The sequence below is a fragment of the Pogoniulus pusillus genome, chromosome 13 (assembly GCF_015220805.1).
Source record: "Pogoniulus pusillus isolate bPogPus1 chromosome 13, bPogPus1.pri, whole genome shotgun sequence".
Taxonomy (NCBI): Eukaryota; Metazoa; Chordata; class Aves; order Piciformes; family Lybiidae; genus Pogoniulus; species Pogoniulus pusillus.
The window spans coordinates 12044189-12056307 of NC_087276.1; positions in this window are offsets into that span (position 1 = coordinate 12044189).

The window sequence follows — 12119 nt, forward strand, 5'->3', positions numbered from 1 at the left end:
CCATAATGCCAGGTTACTTGACTTTGTGAATAACACTGTTAAAGCATTACCTCTGAGTGAATGGTTTGGGGGTTGAGACAGAGAAATAATTTGGCGTAAATCAGAAAGGGAGTGGAAGACAAACGCATCTCTCCAAATTCAGTGATTGGTAAACTGCTTGATGACAGCAGACAAAGGAAAGGGCAAGACCTACGGTAAGAGATTAAATAGGCCTATCTAATGTTCATGGGAGTAATAACCTTTAATTAAGGCATAGTCATACAAACCTTTGTGATTTTAAACCTTTCTTTCAATAGTATTTCCCTGTGGATAAATATGTAAGTAATGCAAAATGTTTTCAGCTGCAATGGTCAAGAAGCTGGGAAGCAACCACGAGAAAGTCCTACTGGTAGCAAGCGCAGATAGAGAGTTGAAAATAAGAGCACATAAGACTCTATAATGCAGGAGCACAGCACTGAGACAAACACAGCCCTGTGCCTTCAGAAGAATGAAGATTGCCACTCTTTCAAGAAGGAAAAACTTGATTACTTGTCTTTGTTTCACCAGTCTAAATGATCCCCATCTTACGCCCTTTTTGCTTCATAACTTTGTTTGTGACAAATCTACACTTAGCTGTCTTTCTATTGGCTACCCTGAATTAGGCATGCTGTGATTTTTTTCTGTAGCTGAACCATCAAGTTTTTAAGAGCATCTGTGCTTTGCTGCATTGAAATCTTTGTCCAAAGGTGCTGGAAGGAAGGGGGATTTTGAAAGATTAAAATTTTGACACCAAAAGAGACAGAGAAAAGATGAATTACACCTCAGGGGCAGTAAGTGTTTTACTGTGTGTTGCAGCTGAAGCATAGAAAATGAAACCAGACACTACCAAGCTTGTTTACAGCAGCAACTTCTTTCCCAGGCTTCCCCTTTTTTTCCTCACAGCATCCCAACTGTCCCTTGTCAGACACCTCAGATGCATAAACTCTATATTGCTCAGCCTTTCTCTGTTGCTCCAGGCAACAGGATTTTCTTCCAAATGTATTTCCACACCATTCAGAAAGTTCAGTTCCTTGTTGTTCGGACACTGGTTAAGACTTCTTTTTTTTTTTTTTCTTTAAATAATACCTCCTTTCTCCAGCAGCCTAGACCCTCTAGATGCATCCCTATATTCCTCTTCTATTACCTCTGCCATGATCCAATGAATACCTGCTACAGCAAGGTTTCTACTCAGGATGCCTTTGGTTTGTCTCTGTATTCTGCACGTACATTACAACCCTTCTAAGACTATCAGTATTTTTTCCAGTGTTCTTTTAGAGTCCAGGTGATAGCATATGAATAAAACATGCTGACAAAATAGTAAGAGAAGCAGTGAATATCACTGTACCAGAACAGAGAATCCAGATAAAGAAAGAGTAGGTGGTTCACTTAAATCACATAAAAGCCTTATGATTAGGTGAGGCATTTTAGATTTCTAATGATGAGGGAGATAGCTGTGATTTATTATTTGTTTCAATATGTTTTATATTTTAAAGGATCATCATGTTAAAGACACCAGGCAATGGGATCTGCTACTAACTAAAAATCAAATGGTATCTAAGAGAATGGAGAAGGATTATACAGACAATAATGTAAAATCTACTCCAAAAATAAAGTGGATGCTTCTGAGATTTCTTAGGGGCTTTCCTTCCCAAAACTGTTGACATCTGAACTGGCAGGTAATAAAATAATCTCCCATGTGAGTATGGAAGTTAAGAAAATGAAAATATGTAAAGTTATTTCAGGAACAGAGGAAATCCCCCTCACAATTTAATTTTTGTACCATTTTAGGAAGCTGAGGATAACTTATAGTATAGAATAGTAGTGACATGTGAATCACACATTTCTTAAAGAGGAGATGACATAATATTACAGCTCCAAGTCCTAGATTACAGAAAAATCAGAGTGGCACTGCTGTGAAAAAGGAGGTTGAAAAATTAAACACAAAGATTGTTGAAGATTTTTTTTTTTTTGTGCTAGACATGAATTTGAGTGACCGAGCTGACAAAATCCAAGTTACATCAAAGTCTAAGTAAGATAGTCCAGTGAAATGCTAGTACTTTGACGTAAAAGCTCAGTAACAGCAGTCACAATTTGAAAGCCTTTTAAAACAACTTTAGAAAGTCTTCTCTTCTTGTGTCCCCCCCAAAGCTTAGGTTATCACACACAATACACACACCAGAAGGCAGGCATGTGTTTCCTGGCTTTCATCACAGGCAATGTTTCAAGGCAATGTTCTCTGACAGGTAGGCAAGCCAGCAGTAAGGAGGGATGAAGTTCCCTCCATGCTAGTCATCTGTCTCTCTTTCCACTCCCCAAATGCATCATGAACAATTTCTTTGCTTCACCTGTACCAGATTTTCCTCACAAAGGCGGCCCAATTATTTGTAAACTCCAAGTAATGATACCCTATTTATATTTAGCTTTGAAGGCTTTAGTTTCTCTTTCAGATCTGTGAAAGGTTTCTGCATCTGAAAGCTGGTTTAACTTTTCCTGTTGTATTACTCAGCTTAACAAAAGGTACTACTTTTACCAACAGTCTGTATCTTGGCAATGGAGTGGTGAGTTACTTTCAAATGCTTTATAGTCTAAAAAGGAAGAAAGATAGTGCTGGGGAAACCTGCCACATTCTCCATTTCTCTTAGAGATTAATTTGAAGAAGTTAGAGGTCTAAATATCAAGTAAAGAGAGCTTCTGCCTTTCATGAAGATAGCTGTATAAAAACCAACACAACAGCCAAGTTCAGGCAGACGAATAATCCACTGTCCTGCAGGTGTCAGAGTTGCGATGTGAGAGCAGAATTTGCCTTTTCAGACCCAGTATCACATAGCGTGCCACAGCTGTGCCCAGCTTTCCCATTCCAGCAGTAAGATGAAACAGAGCAGCACAGCATACACCTTGCTCGTAAGTCTTTTTGGCAGAAAGAGTACATTTGCACACACAGACATTCTTCAAGAGAGTATCTCAGTCCTTCTAAATGAGAGACTAAAGCTCTAGCTTGTCTTGCCAGATCTGTGAATATGCCAGTTTCTTCCAGTGACCCTCAGTTTCACTTTCTATAGGAGCAAAATTTATACATAAAACCAAATATGTTCTCAACAAAGCCTGAAAAAACCCTTTGTGCAAGGAATAGAGCTAGCCACAAACAAAATCACTAAAGATCCTCCAACATTTCATTTGCATTCAGACATCATCCTACTAATAGTTCAAGCAATACATGTTCAGGTACTGAAACACTGTTGTACACGCAGAAGGCAAGGTAAGACGAATTTACTATGACAAAAGCAATGCATTCCAGAGCTGAAGAAAGACTGACCTTAGGAAACTGGACAGTTCCTGTTCTTCCACTCCGGATTCAGTACCCAAATACGAGGAGAGCTGCTATCACTGTCCAGGGCTTATAGAAAGTGACACCAGAAAGGAGGAAATGAACCAGATCAGTCACTGCAGCAAAAATAAAGGCCGGTGGGGAATTCCAAAGTGGAAAATTAAGACTAATCTCCCTTCTAGGAAGCCCTGCACCTTAATCATTTACTTGTCACCCTCAAAAGAGCTTGCCCTCGTCACTAGTCAGGAGCAGATTGTCTTATTCCACTGGAAATCAAAATCAGATGAGAGCTGGCAGGAACAGTTTTCAGTGCTCCCCAGAATTCTTCATCTCCTTTTTTATTCTAGTTCAAATCTGTCTCAAAATCATGCTGTTAAGCAATCCATCAGTAAAAAGCAAGCAAGCAGCATGTGGACACCCTTACCTTGCAGCTCCATGTAGTGTAACAGAAGTGAAACTATTTCTTTCACATGTTCACAGACAGCCTCTACTAGTACAAAATTATCTGAGTATCCTGTGCAAGTGTCTCCAGCCATTGGTCCAGAATTATAGGTAGGACGTTCTATGTAACAGGAGCACATAAATCTTGTCCAGCTTATATGTTGGTCAGAGTTTGCTTGTAGCAGTATCTGACAGAATGTTTATTCATCTAATCACCACTTACCTTGCCAGAGCCTACCAGGCATAAGGCAAACAACTTGAAAACCAAGTTTATTCATGAGTTTTCTATCATGATGCCCACAGCTGCTTCTGTGAGGCTGTGCAAGCTTATTTGCCTATTCTTCTATTTCTTCATCATGAATAAACCTATATGAATTAGAGATTAATTAGGAAATGGCATATATTCTCAAGGGAGTAAACACTATTTACAGCATTATTCCATTTGCTACAGCCTATAACAAAACTTACACCAGACTCTGAAGACAAAAGGATAGAAGTGGGATTTGATTAAGTCAATAATATCCAGGGCTTACTGCTTCAGTAAGGCAAGTTTTTGATCAGCAGTATCTCAGTATAACAGCATTCAGAGCAGAAAATAATGAAAGGCTGCATAAAGACAGAATCTGTATTTCAGTATGCTGTTTTGATAGGAGATAATAATGCAACCACTGCTTGAGAAATCCCTACAAAACTTAAGAGGGTTACTTGCTAGTTCTATTATGATGTGCAGCACAACACCACAAATTATGAGCTCCATTACTAAGTCTTACAGGCAGATATCTTTACCAGCTTCTGAGGCTGTAATCCCATGAGGTGATCTATATACTTCAAGAATTAGAGTTTGGGAAACAAAAGAGTTCAGCTGTTTACTGTGATTCTAGTTCATAACTGCAGAAAAGACTGATTATCCACTTGTTGAACATCACACAGCTGTTTAGAAATAGCATAAAGGAACTGCTGGAGGATACCAAAGTCCTGGTTCATCTAGTGGAGTAGTCTATAAAGATGGTCTGAGAGACAGAGAGCAAAAGTAGACTGGAAAACAAGAGGTGGTGCCTAAGCTTCTCACCTGACCATCAGCTTCTTTGCTTCAATGTTTGCTGATATGCTGCCCTGCTGCAAAAGGAGGGAACATAATGTATTGATTCATACTGGAAGCACTGCAAAACTGCTATCAACAGTGCACTTCACAAGAGGGAGAAATCTGGGACAAAGATCTGCTCTATGGTAGAAGAAACAGTTGCCAGACTGAAGGTGTTAATAAGAAGCCTGCTGCTATCAGTTTGTGAGTTTGTGATCTGAGTTTTCTTTGGAAGGGCTCTTCAGAGTGAAACAGTGATTGAATATATGACTGAAAGGTGGACAAATTTCAAAAAGCAAGTCAGGAAATAATTTGCTTCAAAGGAAACTGAAGCATCTAATACAAATTGAGTAATTTCCTGGTGAAATAATGTCTTTGAAACCATTATTTTTAAAAGCCCATCTCTAATACAAAGTCTAGAGAACAAAGACAGTGGCTGAACATGTGATGCATAAAGACCAATGTTTCTTCTAATGCATTTCAGCTTCCCTCTGTCATGTCTGAAATAAATGCAGGCCTTGTGATTGAAAGACAGACATGACAGGATCACGATCTTTGAATGGAAATGTTAGGTGCTATCATTACAAAACCAAGAAGGATCTTTCCAAGCACTTCAGGGATTTAATTTAAAGTGGAAACCAGACTATATGTACACTCCCAACACTAAGTGACACTCAGCCACTTGCTATGACATTGTATTTTTAAAATACAAATTATTTGCCTTAATTGGACTGTGAGTAATAATAGAGCTAACATCTTCTGGGTCAGTACTTTGACTTCTCATGAACTATCTTAACTATGTCCCTCAAACACTTCTTCTTCTACTGTTATCCATGCCTTGGGAATTGATGTCCACTACTGTATTTTAGGAGAAGAAAAATTTATACTCCTCACTACGCTGCAGCCCAAGGTCCTTCCACCAGTTTTACAAGACTATCCCACTCCTTTTCCAGTTGTTCAGTTTTGTGAAAGTCATTTTGAATGCTGTAATTTAAGATGAGGCTCTGTCGTTTTACTTAGATGAGTAGCATTAGCATTGTCCTAGAGCTATTCCTGTTTTCCAACATATACATTCATCCTTTAGTAGCTCAGACTGATAAGTTGTCTACATTTTTATCTCTCCTGCTACCCAGTAAAAACTAAAAACCCAACCTTTCAAGTCACAAAGTGCTTCTCCTCCTTAAATCTGCAGCAGTCTGTTGTAGACAGGGCAATTTTGTTGCCTATTGCCAACTAGAACTCAAAGTGAAAAGTGTTTCTTCCATAGATGATTAGAGATTTCCCTACATTAATTCTCAGCATGTGCCATGACCAAATTCTACTTAAGACTATCAATGGGTGGTACGGCAGTTGAGAACTGACCTTAGCATGATCTCTTTAATATACTTTGGATTTCTGATCCTGCAAAAGATGACAAATAACAACTTCTACTATGGCCTGGCTATGAAAATTGGTATCTGCTAGCTACCCTAAATGGTTAGATTTCTTTTTAGCTGCTCCTGCACTATATTCTTCTCTCTTCTATTGTCTACCTGCTCTCCACTGATGTACTTTGCACTATGCCATAATGCAATCTCAAAATGCAATAAATAGAAGTAAATCTTTAACAAAGACAAAAAAAAGAAAAACAACAACAAAAAAAAAGGAGGCTGATTTACCAGAAATGTACTTGCTTCCTGTTGGCTCATTATCTGTCATGTTTTGAGGCTTATTGCCATAGAGGTTTAAGCAACAGAGGGGAATTGAAGTGCTTAAGCACAGGTCCCATTTTCCCACAAATACCAGACATATCTTCCATGAAAGATCCTCTCTGTTTTCTTCATGGAGCAAAATTTGATGGTACTCCTTGGATAGGACACCTTCTTTCAGCAGGAGGTTAAGCAATGCATGGTCATCAGAAGCTATAGCAGCTGAAAGAATCTTATTTCTTTAGGCAGGATCTCCTTAAAGAGACTCATACCTGCATCTGGAGATGTCTGAAGGAGGTCTGAGCAAAATCTGAATGGTTTTGATACAACAAAAATAATGGACTCAGAATCAAAAAGATGAAGTGAAAAAAAACAACCAACCACCACTACGACACTCTGGCCTGCAATAGCAGAGATATTTCCTCATTTGAAATAACATTTCCAACAAATAATATCTTGATTAAATGACACAATGGCACACTTCTTCCAAGCATTCATATAAGACAATTTTCCAATCAGCAGTACTTCACCCGAAAAACAATAATTATTTATCCCATTAAAGAAAGACTAGTATAGATGGATCTTTGTCTCCTGGCCAAGGTGGAGCGTGGTCCATTAAGTGGGCCAAGCAAGGTCATTGCTGAATCAGAAAAGTACCAAAAACTTAAGTACAAAACATATCCTCTGCAGTAGGGAGAGGTTTAAAACTTGAAGACTCTGATGCGAGGTTAGATAATAAGTTGTGAATAAATCCTACTTTCACAGAAGTCAGTGGGTTAGAACCAGGGTAAAAACTCCAGGCTAAAATATTATCCCAAATCTACCTCTGGTTTCTGCCATATCTGAAATTATTAGGAAGAAAATCACCTAGGAAACAAGTCAGGCATGACTTCCATATATTCTTATTCAAAGGCAACATACTATAGGGCTGATTAAGTTACATTCCGTAAGAGTTTTAAAATCTCCAGTTTAAATAAGTACCAAATTTTCCATGCAACCAAAACAATGTTCAAATACAGGTCCAAAATTACTACAACCTACACCTTCAATTCAGAAAAAAAAAAAAAAATCATGCCTTTCTGGGCCATTTCTTGCTCTTCTATTAGGCACTAGGCACTATCTAATTTGGATGCTTCAAAGACTTATAAATGCAATTAATACTGTTTTTGTCATAGCATTTTCTAAAAGGAAGCAAAACAAAGAGTGGGTATCTTTGTACTGGGTAGCTGGAAATAGTCTCAACTTCTTCTGCAGCCAGCATGCTCTGGATGAGTTCAATAAAATAAAAAAGAGGGGAGGGGAGAGGGGAGACAGGGGAGGAAGAAATAAACTGGAAAATAAGGTATAGCCTCCATTCTTTGGCCAGAGAAGTTTTCAGAAACCTTTCTCAGCATCATTAGCCACACTCAAAGCCCCTCCAGGCAGTGCCTGTCCTGACTAAAAAGTCTCCTTCTTGATGGTAAGTGTTCAAACTACATGAAAACCGTGTATTGAAAGAAGAAACTCAATTTAAACTGCCAGTCAGTCAATGTAAACTGCCTTAGCCAATCTCTGCAATTCACTGACCTGCTGTGCCACAGCTCAGCAAAAGCCAGGTACAGAAAGCCTTGCTGAGTGCTCCAGGGCATAAGTGTGTTTGACTGTGAGGGGACAGAATAATGTGAGAACAGTGGATTTCTTTCTCTGGGCAAAGAACTCCCATCTGTGTGACAGCTCACTCCAGAAGCAGAGAAGCAAGTAAGCAAACATGTTATGGTGTGTCATTGAGACTGCCAATTAAGCATGTGAAAAACAGGTTTTCTGCGAGTGTTAACACACTTTAAGCAATTCCCACATGCAAATGCCATGTAAAGTTCACCATGAATAGGAAGTCACTGGTTTTCCAACCCCAAATACAATATATTTTTCTTCTGTTACACTTAGATTTCAGACAGCCCCAAAGTGCATTTACGTAAGATACAAAGATCTCAAACTGATTCCTATTTTGTTCTTCCCATGTTTTAAAGACCCTTGAGTTTTCCAAAAAGATCTGCAGGATCATCATCTGGGAAGTGTGGTTTCTATACAGCTGTCTCCAGCTTTTGTTGGGCTGTAGGTAAATATACCAAGCAATAATATGCTGGAAGCACTATGCCTTTGACCTCAAAACTTATTATCTTGTAGCCAAGGCCAAAATAAGGGAAATGGGACTACAGTGGCTTAAGACTGGAAAACTTGGTTTAAGCTCTAGTGATGATACAGTCCTAATTTGCAATCTGGAGAAAATAATATGATTTCTATTTCTGCTTTTGGTTTTTCATTTGTATAAACAATAATAATAATAAATAACCTTATTATCTTCACACTAGATAAAATCTACTAAAGCTGATGACATACCCAGATGCCAGGTACCGAAGGATGTGAACTAACACACGTTGGTACACTTCAAGCTGCTTCACTGTTCCTGGGCAAAACAGGGAATTGCTAAAATTTTACTAAGATCATTTGAATTTTAAAATTAGCTGTAGACTTCAGCAGCATCATATTTACTTGGAAATTATACTTCCCCTCAACGCAGAGAAATCAAAAGCAAGAGTTCTCCTTTTTAACTCACTTTCCTCTTTAAAATGTATCATAGCACAAACAATGCATGTGAAAAAGAGAACTAACTCAGAGTGTACATTTTTGCTATTTGTTGGTCCTTATGTTGCTATTGTTTAGCACTTTCTATAGCTACGGTATGTTTTTTTCCTTTTGACTTTGAGAGGAAGATGGCCCTTAAAGAGTTGCAGCTGCTACGAAACACCACTCTAACCTAGTGTTAAAGAGAATGCTTAGAACAGGAAGGGAAGTCCTGCAGCTGAACAGAATCATCTGTGAAGCAAAGCAGTGAAAGCCTGATGCATACATATTACACTGGCTTGAGCCATTGCAATGGGAAAGTAGAGAAATCGGTTACATAAATTTCCAGTATATAGAAAATTGTGCAGCCACCCGAAATATCAAAGCTATTCAGTCTGGACAGAAGGAATTCCAGACAAAAATCTTGGTACTCATCCAATTTATGGCCAAAGATACTTAGCTGACTGGAAAACCAGAGCTCAAAGACAGCCCTAACAGTTCAGACAACATCAAAGGAATGTTTAAGGAAGTACAGTTCATTCATAACACCTTCTAGTGAAACCAACAGGGGCTTAGCAGCAAGGTCCATGAGCACTAGAGAAAGCTGCTCTCAGTGAGTACCTAGTTACCAGCCCAACCCTAACTTTGTTAGATTCTACAAAGCTATACTGCAGGAACAGATTCACAGATTGCATTGGGTTGGAAAGGACCCTCTAAGGTCATCTTGTCCAATCCCCTGCAGTGAGCAGGGACACCTCCAACTAGATCAGGCTGCCCAGGGTCTCATCAACCCTGATCTTGAATGAGCCCAGGGACAGGGCCTCAACATCTCTGGGCAAATTCTTCCAGTATTTTGCCACTCTCATTGTAAACATCTTCCTTATGTCTGACCTAAATCTATCCTGCTGCAGTTTAAAACCATTGCCTCTCATCCTACAGCTACAAGCCCTTCTAAACAGTCTTCTCCAGGCTTGCTGTAGGTCTCCTTCCAGGACTGAAAGATCTGCCCAGAGCTCTCTCTTCTCCAGGCTCATCAGCTCTAATTCTTTCAGCCTGTCTTAATAGGAGAGGTGCTCCAGCCCTGTGACCATCTTTCTGGCATTCCTCTGGAGCCACTCCAATAGATCCATCTGTCGCTTGTGTTGGGAGCCCCAAAACTTTGAGTAAATCTTAGAATGGAGATTTTGGTTACAAATATTGTGTAACTGGTCACAAACATTGTATCTTCTGTTGCACGTACACACTCACATAGGGTTTCTTAACTAATTGTGCCAAGGTTTACAGCTCTTAATGTAAAATCTTTTATGTCTATTATGAAAATAACTTCCTGCAAGAAAGTAAAGGTGTGGCATTATGGGAGATGTTTTGACATAAAAGATGTGTCTTTCAGCTTAGAGATGTTTTGCTTCCCCAGAGCTTGTTTTAGAAGTGTCTGAACAAATCTTGTCCCTTCTGCCTCACCTCAGAAACTAGCTGTGCTTCCATTGATGTGTAAAAGTCATTCAGCATATTTCCATACCTGCATCTACCATATTGTTTTCCAAATACTGTGATAAGCTTCAGTAATGCAGATGCGACATGACACAGAGCACAAGGTGATGCACTACAATGCTGTTGTCATACTGGCAGCATTCCCAGGACATAATTTTCTCAGTTGTAATTAGGAACTCAAAAGGTTGTGAATTTCCAGTCTAGCAGGTGCAAGAAAGATTAGGTCCTCAAATATTTGCAGTCATTCAGAACCTCACAAAACTCTGGATAAGCATTCTCAGAAGCCTGTTAGAGCAAGGCAGCATGAACTAAACACCTGTTTAGGTGCCTGCTTTGCAAAATCCTGATAGACTAATTTCAAAAGGCATTCCTGCAGCAATGACCTTGGTTTGTACCCTTATTAGGCTGGGAGATCCAAGATTGCTGGCAATCTGCCATAAACATTCACTGGAATTCTTCTGTTCCTCTGAAATATTAGAACTCAAAAACTCTTACCCCTTACATTTTTAGCTTAGTAACATAAATAAAAGTAACAGCACAACAACATCAACTTTCCAGCCTATCTTGTGCAGTCCAGTTTCACTGTAGTGCCAAGAGGACACAGTTACCACAAGGCAGAGGTACAAAGACAAAGACATGAAGCTGTCCTCAGTAGCAAGCTATCAAACACTTTCTAAACCATATTTGTGTTGATAGGCCCACATTTAAACTATGAATTTCACCACTTTATTCCTGACGTGATGCCATGACTTGGTGTCCTTCCTCTTGGCCTTGACTAGTGAAAAAGTTGATCTCTTCTTCCTGTGAGGCAAAGAACAAAAACTCAGCCCCTTGTCAGACCAGTCTTAAAAAGAGGGGACAATCCAACAAGTACTGATTTTGTACTCGTCATGCATGCCAGTGGTTGCCCAGGCATATGTATTCAGGCAGTTTACAATGCCAAGAGAACCTGTCCTGCTTTAGGAAGTTCTCCTTTGGAGTTTTCAGTGAGCCTTTTAAAATAATTCCAGTACTTCCACTGGCACTAAAATGATCTTACTATGGCACCTGATGGAACTTCCCAGTGAAATAAAAAGCTGAAACAACTGAAAATTAATAAAATACTGATGGTTTAGCAGTCTTTTGCTAAAGCACTGATGACTTATAAGCATGCTGCTCCCTTATTACATTAGCTTTGCTAGCACAAAGTATTTAATCAGGAAGCCAAAGATGGAGTGTGAAACATTCTCACTAGCAGTTGGTGTGGCCGCATGTTCTGAAAGAACACCAGGACTTGCAGCAATACCCAGCTTCTGCCTGGCCTACAGATGGAGGATTAAAAAAATCAAATGAGAAAAGCTCTTATTCCTTCCCCTGGTTTTCAAAAAGTCTGTGAGCACCGTAAATGCATAAATCTCTTAGAAGTAGTTTTGGGATAGACAATGAAGAACAGGATTCATCTTGTTAACAGAATGGCTTGTCATTCATCTATAGC